Here is a 23,915-nt window from a genome sequence, read left to right as displayed (position 1 = left end):
ATAGTGTGCAGTTTCTCAGGGCTGTTGTTGTGGCCTTGTTTGAACTAATAAACGCTAAAAGTGAGAGTCTCCTTTCTCTGATACTGAAGGGTGCTAACCAAGACATGCTGTTAACAAAGCAAAACAAAATGTTGTGCTATCTGAGCTAGTGAAAAGGGCTAAAATCAGCAACAATAACCAACTCTCTGTGAAAGCAGCACTAAGAGGTATTCAATTCAGAAATTATCTTGTCTATCTAATAGACAAGCTGTCTTATGCACTATGTGTTGTTATTGTTCTAGAAGCAAAGTTAATGAGCAGCAAAATGAGTATTTAGTTCCAGAGGAAGATGATTTTTAGGTCTCTACTACAGATCTATTGTTTCCAATATGCATAAAGTGGGTTTGGGAGCAGACCCTTGCTCATGATTGGATCACTTTGTTTTCTAGCTCAAATCCCTCCTTTAGATTTGATGGATTTAATCCCAATATTTTTGTTTGCCCCACCCAGGCGCATTTTGGCCTCACAATGTTCACATTGGTTGACGTGTACCCTTCCACTACCGACATTGCTTGCATTCACTGAACTAATTTCACTTCTTTTGTAAGCATGCCAGGAGAGTGTATGTGTTTTCCTGCTCTCTCCCTCACGTGCTACTTCGAGTTTCATTTTCGCCCCTTGCTGTTAGGATTGCTTCTCTACCCCATTCCTCCTCTCAGAACCCCTTTACATGTCCAATGTATCAGTGAATGTCTCCACTTCCCTTCCGTCTTTCTATTCTGTAATCGCTCATCTTTCCTTCCTCTCACCTCCCTGCTTCCTCAACAGTAGGGAGCAAAAGGGAGTCGCAGTCACCACAGCTTCAGCCTTTCTCCTTGTCAGACTGACCCACCCGGTCTGTGTTTCCTGGCCAGGTGTGGCCATTCCAGGGACCAGGGGATTTGTAGGAGGAAGAGATGAATCTGGCTTGTGTAGCCGACACTCCTGCAGTGGGAATGGCTAATTTACGACCCTTTGTGAGAAGAAAGCGGAAGAACAGTATTCCAGTGTTGAGGTCAGAGCTGAGTATATCATTCAAGGACACTCTTTTTCTATTGTAGTTAGAAACGAAGGACACTATATTTCAATTGGGCATAGGGTCCGGGTAGTAGGAAAGGGAGTTATTTGTTGGTTGAATGGAAGTGATCATTTCTGTGTACAGTGTTGTATAGCCTAATGGCTAGAGCAGTCAACCTTGAAGCTGCAGACCTGGGTCTGAATCTCGGCAGGGACGTTCAACATCGTGTGATTCTGGGCAAATCACTTTTTAACTTTACTTTAATAACTTTATTTGGTTATTATATAAGAAAACAACCATAAAAGTACAATTAATTAATCACAGTGTAAAAGGGAATTATATATATATATATATATATATGTTTACACAAAGGCGTCTTCGCGCTTCGATAAGGTCACACACTGCACCTCTCCCCTCTGGGCTGTCACCTCGTCATGCTTGCAAAAACTGCTCCCAATATTTCAGATAAAGCCGACGCGTTTCGGGGCTTTGGCGCATCTTCTTCTTGGGCTCATACAGAACCAGCACTGACAAAGTCCTGATCATTGATACCACGTGATCTTTTTATTAAGCAGTTTGCCATCACGGCGGAAATTCAGTTTCACTGCATCGTGGGACTTGAAGTCTTTCACAGGAGAACAATTATTCACTTTAAGTAAGCTCAGTGACTGTTCTTCATTCGCAAAATTAATACCTTGAGTAGGTTCGGGATTAGTGTTCGCATGCTTTTATTTTCATGAAGTGCAGTGCTGGTTGGAATTGAAAAGTTCAAGTTCCCAGCTTTCTCGTATGTGCTCATGCGCTGAGAATGGTGCTCCTTACCAGGACTCCGCCAGCCCTCAAAGTTATGTTTACACAAATGCGTCTTCGCGCTTCGATAAGGTCACACACTGCACCTCTCCCCTCCGGGCTGTCACCTCGTCATGCTTGCAAAAACTACTCCCAATATTTCAGATAAAGCTGACGCGTTTCGAGGCTTTGGCGCCTCTTCTTCTTGGGCTCATACAGAACCAGCACTGACAAACTCCTGATCATTGATACCACGTGATCGTTTTATTAAGCAGTTTGCCATCACAGCGGAAATTCAGTTTTACTGCATCGTGGGACTTGAAGTCTGCACTTCATGCACTTCATGAAAATAAAAGCATGCGAACACTAATCCCGAAACTACTCAAGGTATTAATTTTGCGAATGAAGAACAGTCACTGAGCTTACTTAAAGTGAATAATTGTTCTCCTGTGAAAGACTTCAAGTCCCACGATGCAGTGAAACTGAATTTCCGCCGTGATGGCAAACTGCTTAATAAAAAGATCATGTGGTATCAATGATCAGGAGTTTGTCAGTGCTGGTTCTGTATGAGCCCAAGAAGAAGAGGCGCCAAAGCCTCGAAACGCGTCGGCTTCATCTGAAATATTGGGAGCCGTTTTTGCAAGCATGACGAGGTGACAGCCCAGAGGGGAGAGGTGCAGTGTGTGACCTTATCGAAGCGCGAAGACGCCTTTGTGTAAATATAACTTTGAGGGCTGGGGGAGTCCTGGTGAGGAGCACCATTCTCAGCGCATGAGCACATACGAGAAAGCTGGGAACTTGAACTTTTCAATTCCAACCAGCACTGCACTTCATGAAAATAAAAGCATGCGAACACTAATCCCGAACCTACTCAAGGTATTAATTTTGCGAATGAAGAACAGTCACTGAGCTTACTTAAAGTGAATAATTGTTCTCCTGTGAAAGACTTCAAGTCCCACGATGCAGTGAAACTGAATTTCCGCCGTGATGGCAAACTGCTTAATAAAAAGATCACGTGGTATCAATGATCAGGAGTTTGTCAGTGCTGGTTCTGTATGAGCCCAAGAAGAAGAGGCGCCAAAGCCTCGAAACGCGTCGGCTTTATCTGAAATATTGGGAGCAGTTTTTGCAAGCATGACGAGGTGACAGCCCGGAGGGGAGAGGTGCAGTGTGTGACCTTATCAAAGCGCGAAGGCGCCTTTGTGTAAACATAACTTTGAGGGCTGGGGGAGTCCTGGTAAGGAGCACCATTCTCAGCGCATGAGCACATACGAGAAAGCTGGGAACTTGAACTTTTCAATTCCAACCAGCACTGCACTTCATGAAAATAAAAGCATGCGAACACTAATCCCGAACCTACTCAAGGTATTAATTTTGCGAATGAAGAACAGTCCCTGAGCTTACTTAAAGTGAATAATTGTTCTCCTGTGAAAGACTTCAAGTCCCACGATGAAGTGAAACTGAATTTCCGCTGTGATGGCAAACTGCTTAATAAAAAGATCACGTGGTATCAATGATCAGGAGTTTGTCAGTGCTGGTTCTGTATGAGCCCAAGAAAAAGAGGCGCCAAAGCCTCGAAACGCGTCGGCTTTATCTGAAATATTGGGAGCAGTTTTTGCAAGCATGACGAGGTGACAGCCCGGAGGGGAGAGGTGCAGTGTGTGACCTTATCGAAGCGCGAAGACGCCTTTGTGTAAACATAACTTTGAGGGCTGGCGGAGTCCTGGTAAGGAGCACCATTCTCAGCGCATGAGCACATACGAGAAAGCTGGGAACTTGAACTTTTCAATTCCAACCAGCACTGTACTTCATGAAAATAAAAGCATGCGAACACTAATCCCGAACCTACTCAAGGTATTAATTTTGCGAATGAAGAACAGTCACTCAGCTTACTTAAAGTGATTAATTGTTCTCCTGTGAAAGACTTCAAGTCCCACGATGCAGTGAAACTGAATTTCCGCCGTGATGGCAAACTGCTTAATAAAAAGATCACGTTGTATCAATGATCAGGAGTTTGTCAGTGCTGGTTCTGTATGAGCCCAAGAAGAAGAGGCGCCAAAGCCTCGAAACGTGTCGGCTTTATCTGAAATATTGGGAGCAGTTTTTGCAAGCATGACGAGGTGACAGCCCGGAGGGGAGAGGTGCAGTGTATGACCTTATCGAAGCGCGAAGACGCCTTTGTGTAAACATAACTTTGAGGGCTGGCGGAGTCCTGGTAAGGAGCACCATTCTCAGCGCATGAGCACATACGAGAAAGCTGGGAACTTGAACTTTTCAATTCCAACCAGCACTGTACTTCATGAAAATAAAAGCATGCAAACACTAATCCCGAACCTACTCAAGGTATTAAATTTGCGAATGAAGAACAGTCACTGAGCTTACTTAAAGTGAATAATTGTTCTCCTGTGAAAGACTTCAAGTCCCACGATGCAGTGAAACTGAATTTCCGCCGTGATGGCAAACTGCTTAATAAAAAGATCACGTTGTATCAATGATCAGGAGTTTGTCAGTGCTGGTTCTGTATGAGCCCAAGAAGAAGAGGAGCCAAAGCCTCGAAACGCGTCGGCTTTATCTGAAATATTGGGAGCAGTTTTTGCAAGCATGACGAGGTGACAACCCGGAGGGGAGAGGTGCAGTGTGTGACCTTATAGAAGCGTGAAGACGCCTTTGTGTAAACATAACTTTGAGGGATGGCGGAGTCCTGGTAAGGAGCACCATTCTCAGCGCATGAGCACATACGAGAAAGCTGGGAACTTGAACTTTTCAATTCCAACCAGCACTGCACTTCATGAAAATAAAAGCATGCGAACACTAATCCCGAACCTACTCAAGGTATTAATTTTGCGCATGAAGAACAGTCACTGAGCTTACTTAAAGTGAATAATTGTTCTCCTGTGAAAGACTTCAAGTCCACGATGCAGTGAAACTGAATTTCCGCCGTGATGGCAAACTGCTTAATAAAAATATCACGTGGTATCAATGATCAGGAGTTTGTCGGTGCTGGTTCTGTATGAGCCCAAGAAGAAGAGGCGCCAAAGCCTCGAATCGCGTCGGCTTTATCTGAAATATTGGGAGCAGTTTTTGCAAGCATGACGAGGTGACAGCCCGGAGGGGAGAGGTGCAATGTGTGACCTTATCGAAGCACGAAGACGCCTTTGTGTAAACATAACTTTGAGGGCTGGCGGAGTCCTGGTAAGGAGCACCATTCTCAGCGCATGAGCACATACGAGAAAGCTGGGAACTTGAACTTTTCAATTCCAACCAGTACTGCACTTCATGAAAATAAAAGCATGCGAACACTAATCCCGAACCTACTCAAGGTATTAATTTTGCGAATGAAGAACAGTCACTGAGCTTACTTAAAGTGAATAATTGTTCTCCTGTGAAAGACTTCAAGTCCCACGATGCAGTGAAACTTAATTTCCGCCGTGATGGCAAACTGCTTAATAAAAAGATCACGTGGTATCAATGATCAGGAGTTTGTCAGTGCTGGTTCTGTATGAGCCCAAGAAGAAGAGGCGCCAAAGCCTCGAAACGCGTCGGCTTTATCTGAAATATTGGGAGCAGTTTTTGCAAGCATGACGAGGGGACAGCCCGGAGGGGAGAGGTGCAGTGTGTGACCTTATCGAAGCGCGAAGACGCCTTTGTATAAACATAACTTTGAGGGCTGGCGGAGTCCTGGTAAGGAGCACCATTCTCAGCGCATGAGCAAATACGAGAAAGCTGGGAACTTGAACTTTTCAATTCCAACCAGCACTGCACTTCATGAAAATAAAAGCATGCGAACACTAATCCCGAACCTACTCAAGGTATTAATTTTGCGAATGAAGAACAGTCACTGAGCTTACTTAAAGTGAATAATTGTTCTCCTGTGAAAGACTTCAAGTCCCACGATGCAGTGAAACTGAATTTCCCCCGTGATGGCAAACTGCTTAATAAAAAGATCACGTGGTATCAATGATCAGGAGTTTGCCAGTGCTGGTTCTGTATGAGCCCAAGAAGAAGAGGCGCCAAAGCCTCGAAACGCGTCAGCTTTATCAGAAATATTGGGAGCAGTTTTTGCAAGCATGACGAGGTGACAGCCCGGAGGGGAGAGGTGCAGTGTGTGACCTTATCGAAGCGCGAATACGCCTTTGTGTAAACACATATATATATACATATATATATATATATATATATATATATATATATATATATATATATATATAAACACACGAAGTTACCTCCAAACAGAAGGGCCCCACACAGGAAAGTAAGTATTGCATTCAATTTTAATGGCAGCTGGTATGCAGTTCAAAAAGACTTCTCCAACAATTATGATCAAAAGTCCAGCCGACGCGTTTCGTGCTCTGCGCACTTCATCCTGGGCTCATGGACTGCAAACGAAGCACTCACAGCGTGCAGGTGCTACAACTTAATCCTCGCCCGATGGGCGTGGCCACTCTGTGGCCTCCTGGGATCTGTAGTGTAAGATAAAACTCCAGTGAGTTGCTGTGAGTCGATTCGTGCAAATAAAAGTCATCAACACCCCAGTGGGTCGTGGTACAGTCTCCTCATGCTGCACAACATTATTCATGCCACCATTATGCCTCTCCTGTCCCAAACCTTGTCACACACAGTGGCGTAACTCCAGGGCTGTCCACAAACAGCGGGGCTCCTTCAAGCGGCTGAGGCCAACCGCTATTTACATAAACACACGAAGTTACCTGTTGAGTGCTTCGTTTGCAGTCCATGAGCCCAGGATGAAGTGCGCAGAGCACGAAACGCGTCGGCTGAACTTTTGATAATAATTGTTGGAGAAGTCTTTTTGAACTGCATACCAGCTGCCATTAAAATTGGATGCAATACTTACTTTCCTGTGTGGGACCCTTCTGTTTGGAGGTAACTTCGTGTGTTTATATATATATATATGTATATGAATAAAATCCACAACACCGCCTGGACAGACAACTCTCTGCTAATTACGCTAGACATTGAGGCTCTGTATACGAGCATTGAACATCAGAAAGGTTTGAAGGCCATGGAGTTCTTTTTGGGGACCAGGCCGGTTGATTGTTATAACCATAGTAAAATGCTCGTTGCACTAACAACATGGAGCCTCAACAACAATTTCTTCATGTTTGGCAAGGAAATATATCTTCAGCAGAGAGGGGTGGCGATGGGGGCCTGCTTCTCCCCGAGCTACGCGTGTCTTCACGTGGGGTTTTGGGAGAAGCAGGTCCTCATGGGAACGTTACAAGAGATTTTTAAAGAACATGTCCAGATGTGGGTAAGATTTATTGATGACGTTTTTTTAATTTGGAGGGGAGATGTTGCCAGTGCACTTGCGTTCATTGATCAACTCAATGACAATGATTACAATCTAAAATTCACTCACCATATCAGTGAACAATCGGTTGATTTTTTAGATGTAAGGGTATACCATAAACTGGGTAAAATTGCAACCACCCTTCATAGAAAGACTACGGCAGGCAATGCAACCCTGCATGCCAGCAGTTCTCATCCGCAGCACACTATAGAAAACATCCCCTATGGAGAACTGCTCCGTCTAAAAAGAATTTGCAGCAGTGAGGATGACCTAGAGAGATGCACTAATGAAGCATTGAGCAGATTCAGGAGGAGAGGATATCATGCAGATACTTTAAAGAGGGCAGTTCAAAAGGTCAATAATAAATCTAGGGAATGCCTTCTTCAGCAGAACAGTGATAAACTAAGTATCGAAACTAGTTCTGCAGAATCAGAATTAAGATTCATCACACCGTACAGTTGCCAGAATAGGAAAATTAGATCAATCCTTACTAAGAGCTGGCCGATACTACAAACTGACAATGTGATAGCATTTGACCTCCCTGAAAACCCCAAAATCACTTTCAGGAGAGGACCAACCCTCCGAAATCATGTGACCAATGCATTTCCCGAAATCCTCAAACAGAAAAACTGGTTCCCGCAACATCAGGGTTTTTTTAAATGCTCTAGTTGTCGGGCATGCAAGTTCGGTGTAAACACCAGTACTTACATGACTCCTTTCAGTCCCATGCCTATCAAAATTAAAGGCAAATATGATTGCAGAACGGAGTTTGCTGTATATGTCCTGACGTGTACTTGCGGCCTGCGGTACGTTGGAAGTACTCGGCTTGCGGTGCACGTCAGGATTTTGCAACATCTCCGGGCAATTGTAAATAATGATAATGCCTACCCAGTGGCGAGACATTTCAAGAGTGTCCACAATAACAACTTGGAAAGTCTCAGCTACTTTGTCCTTACCTCTGTGCCTCGTCCTCGTAGAGGAGGAGACAGAGACAAACTACTTCGCCAACTGGAATCCAGAATGATATTAGAGCTAGATACTAAGGTCCCAAATGGGTTGAACACCACTGAGGACCTATATCATTTCCTATAAAGTCACTTTACCTTGTATACACAACCCTGAATATAACATCTGGTATCAGGAGGTTTTGTGTATTTCTTTGCCTAAATATTCATATGAAGTCCGCCTGCCCACGTAGATCACTTTAATTAATTCATCAAAGTTAATTAATAATTGTATATACACCCCTTTTTCTGTTTGTTAGTAAGGTGTCTTACTTTCCTTCACTTCGCCCATTGTATATATCTCACGTTTTGAACTTTGAATCAAATTTTCCATCATTGTAGGTTGAAATATGATGCATGTACAACTACCATATTCAAAGTCAAACAATATTTTATGATTTTGTTTATATTTTTGTTACTCACTAGTTGTTGGTTACACAATCCCAGTAATTTTGTTGGGGTAATTATATTATCAGACGTAGGAAAGCTGTTTGGGAAAATAGAGGCTGCCATCAGTAGTTTGATGTCCTCTTAGCCAGCACAGTTAGGTGGGGTTGCCATCCTTTTCTAACGATGTCCCCATCCATACACAAACAGTGCATGAAGTATTTGATTTTTAAGTAGTTTTGTATATATTTGTATAGTATTTATTGAGTATCAAAATATCGTTCACTGAATATAGTTTCCCCAACACAGGTGTACATATGAAAATATGGTCGTTTGTATATAGAGTAAACTAACGACAAATATTTGTACATATATAAGTGACATCAATTTTTGTAGGTGTATATTTATATTCCTGTACAGACATTGATTAATCAATAATGTCAACATATTTAACTTAAAATTTGGGTTAGTTTGTGATATAATTATGATATTTACTTTATTCAATTTATTTCTTTAATGTTGATATTTACAAGTGAAAGAATCTGTACTACTCTTGCCTTTGAAAAACTTTGAGAAAATGGTGACATTAGGCATTTATGCTGTTATAATCTTTGTCACCACTGTTATCGAAAATGAATTCATTCAGAAATTAAGTTTTTACTGTGTGTCAGGCAATTCAAGTCACATTATTTTCATGTGTCTTTGTATCCCTCTTTTCCCAAACAATTGCCATGAATATATGTAGTGGTAGTATGTTGTCCATGTTTATAGGTGTCACATGGTATGCACACGCAGTTTAAAAAGTTCAGGTGTGAGGGGTTTCAATTGACTGTGATCAAGGGCATTCCGCCCGAAACGCGTCAGTTTTCTTGTCTCTGTTAAGCGTTGCTTAATAAAAACTCTTGCCTGAATATTGGATTCGTGGAGTTGCCTGCTTTCCTGGGGATCCGGGACGGCAGTTTTGCTTCTTCTTGCTTCGAGATATATATATATATATATATATATATATATATATATATTTAAAAAAACAATCATAACACCGTAAAAAATAGGTTGTTTACATTTCAAGCATGAGTTGATTTTCGAAATCTAAGAACATTTAAAAAAAAAAGCAGAGACAGATGCAATAGTTTATATATTATCTAATTTCTGGATAGCTAAAAAAGCAGGGTGACACTGATTAAAATCCATAATCTTCAATATGGGCACAATCCATTTTTTCCTCGAAACAGTATAAAATTGACAGAATAGCAGTATATGCATATCCGATTGATTGGACAAATTGTCACATGGACATTTACTAAGTTGCTTTGTCCAGTCATTCATGTTGGGGAAACTTAAGAATCTAAATAAGATGTTTGATCTAAAACGCGTCAATAGAAACCTTTCGAAATCACTCATGTGTAGCTTAACATATGGTTGGATATTGCTAGTGATCATTGTTAATTGGAGGGCAACCACTGTACTTGTCATCATTTCAGTGTTCATTCTACAATCTCCCAAATGCATCATACACTGTTTTTTCAATTCTCTCCTAGACACATGACACATCAATGAGGGATCATCATAGTAATCCCGGTGTGCCTATTTATATGAGAAACATCGTCACGTAAAATAACCATCTTATCTCACTGATGTTATCCAAATTCATCACATCTTTCAAAATCGATCAATTATAAACACACTCCTCCGTAGTCCATACCCTATGCCACAGAAGTACCGGTTGGACTTTGATAACATCCTCTATATATGGTTGACCCAGTTCAGCGTGGCAAATGTACGTAGAAACACTATCTGGGACTGCTAAGAGGTATCTCATAAAACAGTTTTCTACCACCTGTAATGATTTCACACTTGCATATGCCCATATTCCTGCACCATATGTAACAATTGCTACACAGGTTGCTCTGTAAACGGTTAAAAGTTCCCTAATCGGTTTTTTACCCATTTGTCTGCTAAAATTTGTAAGTGCCATTATATATTTGCAAAACAACAGCCTCCTTGTCTTTCTTGTAGTGTTCCATAATCCAGTTTGGTCAAAAAATATGCCTAAATACCGGAAAGTTGGGGTAAGATCCAGCGGTTTAGAATTAATGTACATTACTTTCTTCTTATTTTGTGCCCCGGCATCACAATTCATACAAAATGTTTTCATACAGTTAATTCTCAATTTCAAATTGGTCATAAAACGGGAGAAAGATGTGACCATCCTTTGCATGGCCAAGGGTGTCCGGCCCATCAAGTCCGCTTAATCCACGTGTAATAGTGCTGGGACAGATCTATTGGCTATCATGGGCATGTCCCTGCACTCCCGGAGCAATGTACTTTCCAGATCATTGATATAAATTGTGAATAAGAAGGGAGCAAGCATGCATCCTTGTGGCACTCCTCTTGCGATGCTGAAAGGCTAAGTGCATTCTCCATTCCTACCAAATCTGACTGTGGCCCGTGCCCCCATAAAAATCTCCCTAAGAAAAAAGATAATGTTTTCCTCCACACCCAGTTTTTCTAAGATCAGCCAAAGCTTGCTATGGGTGACACAATCAAAAGCCGACGTAAAGTCGACAAAAGTTAAAAATATACGGCTTCCCCTAGCTCTGGTATATTCGTCTAAAAGAGTGTGCAAATTAAGGCCCTGGTCAATAGTGCCAAGGCCTTTCCTAAAACCATTTTGAAGATCACTGATTATTGAATGTTTGTCAGCCCATGTTTGCAGTCTATTTAAAATTACACGTCCAAAAATCTTAATGGTTGAGTTTAATAATGATATTGGGCGATAGCACGAGCAACTTGTCCTATCTCCCTTTTTAAATATAGGTACATAATAGACTCAAACCAAGAAGATAGCAAACCATTCGAACACGATGCGTTAAAAAGTTGCGTGAGGAGAGGACCCCATAAGGCCATGTTATTTTTATTCAAATCAACTGGCACCCCATCGGGGCCTTGGGCCTTACCTCCCAGGCTAGCTTTTATACCCAGGGTGACTTCATTCAAAGTGATACACAGGTCCATTTTCTTATTAGTGTTTAAAATCTCCTTATCCACAACAATTACGAGTGGAATTTGATCCGGAGGGGTCACGGCTCTGTATAGATCTGCATAATGCTCTGTCCATTCACTCTCAGAAATTGCTATCTCTATCCTAGCCTTAGCTTTATCATTTAAAAAAGGTGCATTAACTGCTTTCCAGAAGTTACAGTCTCTCTACTCAAAGAATCCTCACACAAAGAATCCCATGCTTCCTTTTTTCAGGGTATCCTTTCTCTGTTTCAGTGTCTTTTTGTAAACCTTTCGCAGTTCCCTGATTAAAATCTGGTCTCTATCAGGGACAGTTGGGGCATTTTAAAGGTTAGAATAAGCCTTAGTGCAAGCTGTATCAAACCAGCTGACTACATTATCTTTAGAGTTTTTCGTTTCAACCCACAGGCTAGTTTTAATGTGCAAGGTCATAATTATTTTTGTTTTTATAATTGCTGAATCAACTGCATTTTCATCCAGGCAGACATCGCAACTAAGCTCGCATTTCCTAACTAAACTCTGAAGGAAATCGTCAGGGACCACTTTAGTCCATTTTAGAGAGTACCCATTTTGTCTCTTCAGGGCAATATCGCCTATAGCCTGTCTTGTTAAGCTGTCTCTATCATATTCATGATCGGGGTTTAAAATTTCCATACTTAGCAGGGAAAGATCGCTTAATGCGGTATCTAAAGTGTTAAAATTTTCGACCTGTCCACTATATATGCACGAAGTCAGAATAAAATCAATTGTTGAAAGTGCACCTCTCCCATTAAATGTGGGGCAAAAAGGGACCTCAGGTTGACAGATTCTTGCAAAGCCCATGTCACACGAAAACATAATTTCATTCAGGAGCTCCCCACATACAGTATGTTCAAAGTGCTATACACTAATCTCTTTATTCAACAATATACCACATACTCCTTGTTCTTCTCTTTTACATAATGAGCAATTAAAGTCTACTCCCCAGACAGCAAAAACTTCCTTAGTTTTCCCTCCTAACAGATATTTATGGTCTGTACTTAATCCTTTCAGCATTTCTTCCATAACCTCCACCGGGGCATTATTATAAAAATGTACGATAATCAAACAATGCACTTTGTCAATATGTATCCTAACCATATGATAATATCTATTATTAATGGGAATCTCCATTTTCTCCCATTTAAAAAGATTCGATACATAAGTGCACAGTCCCCCTTTGGCTCTACCATGTGATGAGCCTAATGCTGGTGAAAAAAATGTTTTAAAACCACACAAGTGGTGCACATCCTTAACCCAGGTTTCTTGTAAACTTACTATCTCAAATTCATTTACAACTTTCACCCAGATTTGATTAGACATCTTAGTTTTTAAGCAACCTGACCAGTACAGCCAGAGTTGCAATTAACATTAATAACATCTTCAATTAGGATATTTGCTACGGTGGCACTATCCTTCAGTGCAACAGGCTCTTCGGAATCAGTTACCCCAGCTCTTGCCCTAGCGGCTACTTGTAAACAGTTTAGTCCTTCAGGGGCAACTTCAACCGAGGATGTTACGTTTAAGGAATTGGGCATCAATTTAACAGCACAAAAATTCCCAGTACTCCGTCAGTCCACCCCCTCAAGCCCGTAAAGAGTGTCAAAATGATTAGAGGTAGGAATATTACATTGATTATTATATGCAACCATAGTACCTCCTCTTTGTGGCCCCAGGGAATAGAAGTTTGGTGGGGGAAAAAAAGAGGGAGGATAGAAATATCTTAGGTCTGAAGTTTGTATTCCACCCACTCCTCTTTGTTGGGTCCAATCGCAAATATGACAGACTACCCATCTGTCCCTAAAATTAGCATTAATACAGTTGCCAACTAGGTAGTTTGGTCTATGGCCCACCCAACTTACTCTTCGAACATGCAGGATTTCGCCATGCATATGAAACGGGTGAGGTCTGTTCTTATTCAGCCAAAAAGTTACTTTATTTTTTAGTTCAGGATAAGTTTCTATTTTATCCTTATCCAACTCAGGGACCCCCGTTAACACAACGGTATATGGGAAAGACTCTGGTGGTAGATCAATACGTGGGGATGTACTCTTTTGTTTTACAGTATTTTGTGTTTCCTTGACTGCACATCTATCTTTTTTAACCAACCCGACGTCTCCCTATACCTTTGCCAACCCCCTCTCCCCTATCCCTTGTCTTCCCCCTTCTAAGGTCAATGTCCTGTTTTCTAAATCTATAACATCTTGGCTGGTTCCATTTATTAACAGGGAGGGGGTATTAGTTACAATCGGAATGGACAGTGGGGTATTTGTACTTGCAAAATCTCCAATTGGATTCACAACACTTTGTTTAGAAATGTTCTCAGCATATTTTTTCACTATATCATGGTTAACTAGGGTTGCTTGTTCGAGTTTTCCTAATCTATCACCAATCATTTTTGTCCTCTCTAGCAGAGGTAACATTAATGACTTAATCAAGTGCTCAATTTTCTCCATAAAACCTTCTGCAAGTTGAGGCGAAGGCACACTAGGATCTAAAACAAATGATTAAACTGGAGTATAAAAAATATAGAAAAAGTACCACCTTAAAAGTACAATAAATAGCTATACAACTACACTGAATGACTCTATATAGAATAATTCACATATTTACACATTTATGAAACATCTTTCAACAATAAAAAGGATTTACACAGAGATATAAATCTTTCACCTCCATTTACAATCTTTAACTTTCTTACCCTACTACTGCATCACACAATTGATTCCTGGCTATCATCCTCATTTGTATACATCTTTCCTTCCACATATTCCACTCTAACCACACAACTGGAGTACCACCACTGACCATCTTCTACTTGTACGCTACTACCTTTTACCTCCATAATTTTAACAGGTGAACCAAACTTGGGGGTCGATTAGGATGGCGGACGGAAACGGGTACCGTCCGCCATGGCCGCGGAAAAATCACTCCCGGTCGCACCGCGGAGATTCCGCGGTTGCGATTAGGACATCCATGTCAAGAAACTCCGACCGCGGCGGACGGATCACATCAAACACCGTCCGCGGCAGACGGAACACATCTAACACCGTCCACGACAGACGGAACCAATAGAACAACCACCGCCGCGGACGGACATGACCGCGGGAACAGGCCCAACCGCCGTCATACCTGCAAAGGGTCCGTCCGCGAGATTAGGATAATGCCGCCATTCCAACGGAACTCACCGCCATCCTCCACCATCGGGGAAACAATACCTCCGAAAACTGACCATGACTGCGGAAGTACCACACAAACACCATCCCTGCCTTCAAACCAATTACAAAATGGCAGACGGAAGTAAATAGAAAATACATTAAACCGAACACCCAACCACCAGAAACACCCACCCCCAGCAACTACCCGCCCCAATGACACCCCCAAGCTCCTAAAAATGCTCACAAATCACCACACCCACAGAACACCTGATTGCCTACAACCATTGGGACACCACCACCACACAGAGTATAAAAAGACACCCTCCCACTACCACAGTCCTTTGCATCACAGCATAGCTGCAAGCAAGAGCCACATCACCACGAGCAGCAGACACACACAAACACACATACTACCTGCTCACAAACACACACACCACACAACCCAACCCAACACCATCCCTACACACCACACACCTGCACATCCCACCCCACCACACCAACACCTTGCACATCACATACCATGGCACCCAAGAAAAATCCTAAATTCACTGACACTGAGTTGAAGGTCATGGTGGATGAAATCATCTGTGTCGAACCACAGCTCTTCGGCAACCTAGTCCAGCAGACAACCTTGGCAACCAAAAACCACATGTGGGACAGGATAGTGACCAGAGTGAATGCGTCAGGGACCGTGCCACGCACCAAACACGACATCCAGAGGCGGTGGCACGACCTCAAGGCAAGGGTGAAAGGCATCAGGGCGAAGAACCACCTGCAGGCAAACCACACTGGCGGCGGCACTCCCCCGGAGCCCTTACCATTTGCTGAATGGGAGGAGAAGGTGCTGAGCATACTGCACCCTGAGAGCCTGGAAGGAATCGAGGAGGGAGAAGAGGCTGGTAAGTACAAACAAATGACCACGATCACAATGCCATGGTCTGCCATGCACAACTGACAAGACACATCTCCCTGGCCCCAATCCATGCATGTGGACCACACAGTCACCCAAATGTGAAGTCCTCAGCTCAAATGCACCCACCATGACCAACCACAAATGTTGCCTCCTACATTCCCATGCTTCCATGTTGTCAGAGCAACCAACACCAAGACTCCCAACAGGCCCCCATGTCTACAGGGAGGGTGGTGGTGGGTGGGGGGGTGAGAGAGAGACCAGCACTACAACTCTCAACAGGCCCCCATGTCCACAGGGAGGGTGGTGGTGGGTGGGGTGGGTGGGAGAACAGCACTACAACTCCCAACAGGCCCCCATGTCCACAGGGAGGGTGGTGGTGGGTGGGGTGTGTGGGAGACCAGCACTACAACTCCCAACAGGCCCCAATGTCCACAGGGAGGGATGGCGGTGTGGGGGGTGAGAGAGGTGTGTGGGGTGTGTGGGAGACCAGCCCTACAACTCCCAACAGGCCCCCATGTCCACAGGGAGGGATGGCGGTGTGGGGGGGTGAGAGAGAGACCAGCACTACAACTCACAACAGGCCCCCATGTCCACAGGGAGGTTGGTGGTGGGTGGGGTCGGTGGGAGACCAGCACTACAACTCCCAACAGGCCCCCATGTCCACAGGGAGGGTGGTGGTGGGTGGGGTGTGTGGGAGACCAGCACTACAACTCCCAACAGGCCCCCATGTCCACAGGGAGGGATGGCGGTGTGCGGGGGGTGTGAGAGAGGTGTGTGGGGTGTGTGGGAGTCCAGCACTACAACTCCCATCAGGCCCCCATGTCCATAGGGAGGGATGGCGGTGGGGGGGGTGAGAGACACCAGCACTACAACTCCCAACAGGCCCCCATGTCCACAGGGAGGTTGGTGGTGGGTGGGGTGTGTGGGAGACCAGCACTACAACTCCCAACAGGCCCCCATGTCCACAGGGAGGGTGGTGGTGGGTGGGGTGTGTGGGAGACCAGCACTACAACTCCCAACAGGCCCCCATGTCCACAGGGAGCGTGGGGGTGGATGGGGAGTGTGGGAGACCAGCACTACAACTCCCAACAGGCCCCCATGTCCAAAGGGAGGGTGGCGGTGGGTGGGGTGTGTGAGAGACCAGCACTACAACTCCCAACAGGCCCCCATGTCCATGGGGAGGGATGGCGGTGTGGAGGGGGTGAGAGAGACCAGCACTACAACTCCCAACAGGCTCCCATCTCCACAGGGAGGGATGGTAGTGGGGGGGTAAGAGAGACCAGCACTACAACTCCCAACAGGCCCCCATGTCCACAGGGAGGGTGGTGGTGGGTGGGCTGTGTGGGAGACCAGCACTACAACTCCCAACAGGCCCCATGTCCACAGGGAGGGTGGTGGTGGGTGGGGGGTGTGAGAGAGCGGTAATTGATTAGTAATGTTGTTACCAAAACCATGTCATGTCCACAGCATTGATCATGATAATCTTGTCCCTCAGGTGACCGCAACTTGACTGGCGCAAGCACCAACCGCCAGCACCAGTTGCCCCCCTCAAAGCATGGACTCTCTGGGGACCAGCCCATTGCCAGCTCAGACGCAGACGACGAAGCGGGACCAAGCAGACTTCGAGGGCCATCAGGCTCACAGGACATCACTGCCTCCACCACCACGCCCTGTGTCACCACACCATCACCTGCCATAGTGAGCTGTGCAGCCACCACCACCACCACCACCACCACCTCCACCACCACCACCACCACCACTCCTGCCTATGCCACCCTGCCTGACCCATCAGCCGATGATGGGCCATCTACATCCCAGGCAAGCAGGGAGAGTGGACGTTAGAGGACATAGGTGAGGGCACAGCACACAACCAGGAGTGCAGTTGTCCGATGAGGTGGGGAAGGACACCCACCCCATCCTGCCGCCAAAACCCTGGAAGACATTGCAAGAGTCAATGCCTCCTATCAGCGGACGCAGGAACAGTCTGAACGGGCCCACCAAGACTCACAGGAGAACAGCAATCTGTTGCGGTCCATAGATACGCGCATAGGGAAAATTGTGGACATCATGGGCCAAGCAACTGCTCTGTGGAGGGACTGGTTATCCCGCGCACCACCACCCCCTCTCACCCTAGTGCCCAGCGGGACCGCTCCCCAACACCACCGCCACCCACACCTGAGCCCACGGACATGGAGGTGTCCCCTGACCAACCTGCCCCCACAGCTGTCTCCGCTCCGGCTCCAAAAACGGAGGGGACGTCCGAGGCTGGATGCAGGTGAGAACAGTGGTGTTGCCCCATCTACCCGCTCTAAGAGGGGGCGCCAATGACTTCACCCTAGTCTGAGCCTGCCATTCACCCTGAAAACTATCCTGTCCCACAATGCCAACCATTGCCACACGTCTGTTGGACTAGCTGGACATCACACATTGTGGTGTCCCCACGGTGATTTCATCTGCCATGACCTTCAACTCTCACTCCCCCACCAACACTTCTTTGTAAATATGCACCAACAACAATCCTCAACCTGTAAATAAACATCACGTAGACACTCAATGATGTGTTGCCTCCATCTTTTATTCCCATGAATGTCTAAGAATCTAACGTTACCAGTTGCAGGGATCAATGTTGTTGAGAATCATGCCTCTGTGGGAGTGACCTAGGGATAATGAGAGAACAACAAACACAGGTCAGGAAAGAGATTCACACCCATCACAACACACTGTACAGCAACATCCCACAAACCACACTCATCACAAATTAACTGGAAAACAGGACACACATCAGGGAGCATACCATGTACACCATCTAACACACACATCTGCAAACAGAACATACCAGAACAGGCTGCACAGACACACCACATCCACACTCCAACACCAAACATACATCACGCATTGTCTGGCTGTACAAGCGGTAGTTACTCACATTCAAGGGAAATAGCGATCAATGAGCTGACGCCTCTGGTCCACACCTTCTTCCTCACCACTATCCTCATCAGTCGAAATGGGTGGGATGGGAGGCCGAGCAACCTGTTGGTCTTCAGGGTCCATGATCAGTTCTATGTTATTGCGCAAGGCCAGGTTGTGGAGCATGCAGCAGGCAATCACGATTTTGCATACTTTGCCTGGTGAGTATGGCAGGGCCCCTCCGGTTTTATCCAGGCATCGAAACCTAGACTTCAGCAGCCCAAATGTACGTTCTATCACTCGACGTGTCCTCCCATGGGCATCATTATAACGCAATTCACCAGGGGTAGTAGGATTCCTGATGGGGCTCAGCAGCCACAGCCTGTTTGGGTACGCCGAGTCGCCTAGGTGGAGTGATGACAAACACAAATGTCATAACCATGAACTGTGGAAACACCATTCCACACATACAACACAATTGTCCTCACAACACACTGACAACACAATTGTCCTTTCAGCACACTCACCTACAAGCCACGCACGTTCTGGACACAGATTAGCCATCAGTTGGGGGACAATGCTGCTCCGCATGATGTGGGAGTCATGGGCAGAACCGGGAAATCTGGCACACACATGCGAGATGATGTTGTCAGCCAGGCACACCACTTGCACGTTGATCGAATGGTAGTGCTTCCGTTTCCTATATACAGCTTCACGTGCCTGGGGTGGTATGAGACCAATATGTGTCCCATCAATTGAACCCACCACGTGTGGTAACTGGGCCAGGGCATAGAAGTCCCCTTTGACTGCTGCCAACTGTGCCTGACGTGGAAAATGGATGTAATCATCCTTGTAATGCATCATGGCATTCAGGACATCCCGCAGAACCATGCTGAACATGGATTGTGACATCCCTCCCGCATGACCAACGGTGTACTGGAAAGTGCCAGTCGCAAAGAAATGTTGTGCCGCCATCACCTTTGCTGTGGGTGTGAAAGCTCCAGGATATGTCCTGCGTGGCTGCAGATGAGGTGACAATTGTGTGACAAGCTCCTGCAATCTCAGTCGGTCAAGCCGGTATTTGCGGATCACCTCCTCGTCAACCATGTCCTCCAGCACAGTGTATGGTCGATGCACATTTGGAGCCCTCCTGTGTGGGAGTAGATGGCAGCAGATGTCAAATGACCAACAACGCATAGCTGTGCAACACTATCACATCTTGAGCACCACAATGCTAATAATACATGTCGCAGACAGTGATGATATGTGTGACCGCCACAATATCTCAGGAAATAGAGCTGACTACACACAATGTACAGCCACAAAGAACATCCTGTGGGCTAACATGTACAATGTAACGTGCACACATGTTAAAATATCTTGCAACAGCACATGACAGAGGGCCCATATGTGGACAAGCGTCCACACAGAGACACATGTACGTGCACAAACAACATGAATTTGGAAGACACCCTACTTGTGTTCATGCACCCATGAACACACAGACAATGCCCCCTCAGCTGACATGCATGGGCACACAACAACAGACACGCATACACAGAATGCATGTACACACACATCATTGTTACTTGCACACACAAACAACACACTCACAACAGATAATGAATGTGAGAACACACCTTTGCGGTACTGTGTAGATGTGTAGAAATGAACATTTGTGTCCACAAGACCAAAACGTCAACACGTCACAATGCACATCTGACGCTACTTTGGCCCACAACACTAGCCTTTGTTAACCACTGGCAAGGTCTACAGTCTGAGCACACATGCAAAAAATGGACATGAATGTCGCACGTGGACATGGTCCATAGACTACACATCAAAAATCTTACAGCATTCCGGACATGTCCTGACACACTCGTACAACTAAGAAGATTACATGTGTGCGGAGACATGCAGTGTGTGTACATACGCCATCTGGGGACGCCGTCCACCAACACAGGAGATGACCGATTACACATCAAATATGCATGACATATGCTGTATGGTCAATGACCGTCCCGGTTGCACCCCGGGAAAATGCATGTGCGCATTACCGCGGCGGTGCATCATTTGAAATCTGTCATTCACTGGCGCCGCTATGGCGGTGCACGCCTTCCGCGGTGGTGGTGCAGGCAAACACATACATTTGATGATGCAATCTGAAATGGCAGTTGAAACAACCCCTTACAGTGGTATTGCCTGATCCACCGCCAGTCCATGCCGGTCAGCCACCGCCAGTCCAGGCCGGTCACCCATTGCCAGTCCAGGCTGGTCAGCCACCGCCAGTCCAGGCCGGTCACCCACCGCCAGTCCAGGCCAGTCACACATCGCCAGTCCAGGCTGGTCACCCACCGCCAGTCCAGGCCGGTCACCCACCGCCAGTCCATGCCGGTCACACACCGCCAGTCCATGCTGGTCACAGACTGCCAGTCCAGGCCGGTCACCCACCGCCAGTCCAGGCCGGTCACCCACCGCCAGTCCATGCCGGTCACACACCTCCAGTCCAGGCCGGTCACCCACCACCAGTCCAGGCCGGTCACCCACCGCCAGGACTGGGCAGTGCCTGGACTGGTGGTGGCTGACCGGCATGGACTGGCGGTGGATGAGGCAATAACACTGCAAGGGGTTGTTTCAACTGCCATTTCAGATTGCATCATCAAATGTATGTGTTTGCCTGCACCGCCACCGCGGAAGGCGTGCACCGCCATAGTGGCGCCAGTGAGTGATTGATTTCAAATGATGCACCGTCGCGGTAGCGCGCACATGTGGTTGCCAGTGTGTGAACGTGACAGTCCGTGCACATGTAGCCAATGGGAACAGGTTACGCGTAAGCGCATTCAAAAATTGCGGAAGACGTGCTCTGCCACAACAATGTGAGTCATTGGCTCTTTTTGAATGAAGCATCCAGGGAAAACCAATTGCTGCAGACGTGTGCAACTGGAATGAGCTCAGGGCCCTATATATGTGTGAAGATCTCCTGCACACATTCACTGCTTCCAGCCACTGCTGCCTGCGACCGTCACCTCGACCTGCTGCTCCTGAGCTATCCAACAACTGCTGCCTGCGACCATCACCTCGACCTGCTGCTCCTGAGCTATCCAACAACTGCTGCCTGCGACCATCACCTTGACCTGCTGCTCCTGAGCCATCCAACAACTGCTGCCTGCGACCTTCACCTCGACCTGCTGCTCCTGAGCTATCCAACAACTGCTGCCTGCGACCGTCACCTCGACCTGCTGCTGCTGAGCTATCCAACAACTGCTGCTGTACTGCCACAGTCGTGAACCTTGCCTTGCAGGGAGTGCGAGAGACCCTGTCTCATCCCTTCACTGCAGCGGAGCTGGATGTCCTTGTGGACGGTGTGCTCACCCACTATGAACGGCTCTACGGTGCCCCCGGACAGGTGGTAAGTGAAGTGGGTAACATGTTGGTGGGCATGAGGTGGTCACTGACTCCTTGCTTCTGCAAGCTTGACGGTGTGCTGTTGGACCTTCACATGTGTTGTACTGCGCATGGCTGCATGAAGATACGTGTTTCTGCAATGTATATGATTGTCAAACATTCCACTGACGTTCCCTTCTTGTCTCCCATCCTGGTAGGTGAAGCTGCACCTTCGCAAGGCCGTGTGGAAGACCATAGCACGTGATGTACGGGCAGTGGGGGTGTGCAATAGATGACACACACACTGCCACAAGCGCTAGGACGACATATCCAGGCTCAGCAAGAACATTGCGGAGATGACACTGGGGATCATTCCGAGAACAGGCCGCCTTGAACGACGCACCATGATACCTCCAAAGCACCGCATAATTGCTGTGACGCATCCTGACCTGTCCGCCCGGCTGAGAGGGGATCAACAGCAAACTAGCGGTAAGCAGACTGTATGTGTCTGTAACTTGTGAGTGAATGCATGTATCCGTGCACAGACACAGTAGTGACATCCGTGGTGCGTATCTTTAGCATATATTGCATGTTGGTGGCATTAGCGGAGTGACCGGTAGCACCCATGTCCGCCAGGTGGACATGCCAGTTGATTTGTATTTGAGGGTTTCAGGACATGCCGTTGAGGTCTGGTGTCCCATGGCATGACATGTGTGGTGGTCTGTATGCACTTGGCCTGTTTGTAGCGTGTACAGGTTTCACATACACCCACGGATCTATGATGTGTGGATGTGTGATAGGGGTGGTTCGTGTACAGGATGGGTGCTACATGTCAATCGACTGTACGGAACGGTGTGACTTTGAAACCTTCAGTACGTGAGTGTGCCACTTAGGTTAATATCTCTTCCCTCTCTCTTCCAGCTTTGGCCGAGAGCACTGAGACACAGACGACGGAGATGAGTGGTGGCAATGCATCCGGATCCAAGATGACACACACGCAGACTGACACTGAAGAGGGCAGCCACGGAGAGGGGACAGAACCGTCCCTGAGGACTCACATGTGGAGACACCATCGCCCTCATCCTCAGAAAGTGTTCGTGAGTCAGCACTGTTGTCACAGACAGGGAGTGGGCAATCAACACCTTCAGTCGGGACACAGCACACAGGGCCCACACTGCCACCCACTGCAACATGTACTGCTCGTGCTCGCCAGAGGAGGGGGAGCAGAGTTGCCTTCGGTGCAGGAACCGCTGCCCCTGCACCTGTGACACAAAGTGCACTTTGTGCAGAGGCTGTTGATCTGCTGCGACAGCTGTGTGTAGGGCAGACCAACATGATCAATGCATTCCAAGACCACGATAGGAAGTTGGGGCAGGTGGTGGCATTCATGGAGGGGATGCATGGCGATGTTGCTGGTCTTCACAGAACAGTTCAGTCATTGGCAAACACTGTGTCCTCAGCCATTGTACAGTCGCATAGACAGGGTGCTACTTCTGTGCCACCATCCACACCACTTGATGTTACAGGGGAGAGTGAGTCATCAGACCAGGCCTCTTATTCAGGTTATCACACTAGGAGCAGCCACAGGGAGCAAGGCAGGGCACGGAGGGCACAGACACCATCCCCTAGGACTGGTATATCTTTCTCCGAAGACGACGTGAGCAACACTGCAGTTGACACACAGGATCATCAAGGGGTGTTGGGGGAAATGGATTCACATGCTACACAGGCATCCCCCACAAAAGGGACTCCCAAGCGAAGGGCACCTCCCAAGAGCAGGGACACTCCCAAGGACAAGGACACTTCCAAGGAAAGGGCACCTCCCAAGAGCAGGGACACTCCCAAGGACAAGGACAGTACCAAGGAAAGGGCACCTCCCAAGAGCAGGGACACTCCCAAGGACAAGGACAGTACCGAGGAAAGGGCACCTCGCAAGAGCAGGGACACTCCCAAGGACAAGGACAGTACCAAGGAAAGGCCACCTCCCAAG

This window comes from Lissotriton helveticus, chromosome 12 (assembly GCF_964261635.1).
Source record: "Lissotriton helveticus chromosome 12, aLisHel1.1, whole genome shotgun sequence".
In the NCBI taxonomy this organism is placed as follows: domain Eukaryota; kingdom Metazoa; phylum Chordata; class Amphibia; order Caudata; family Salamandridae; genus Lissotriton; species Lissotriton helveticus.
This window is presented reverse-complemented; position numbering follows the sequence as displayed.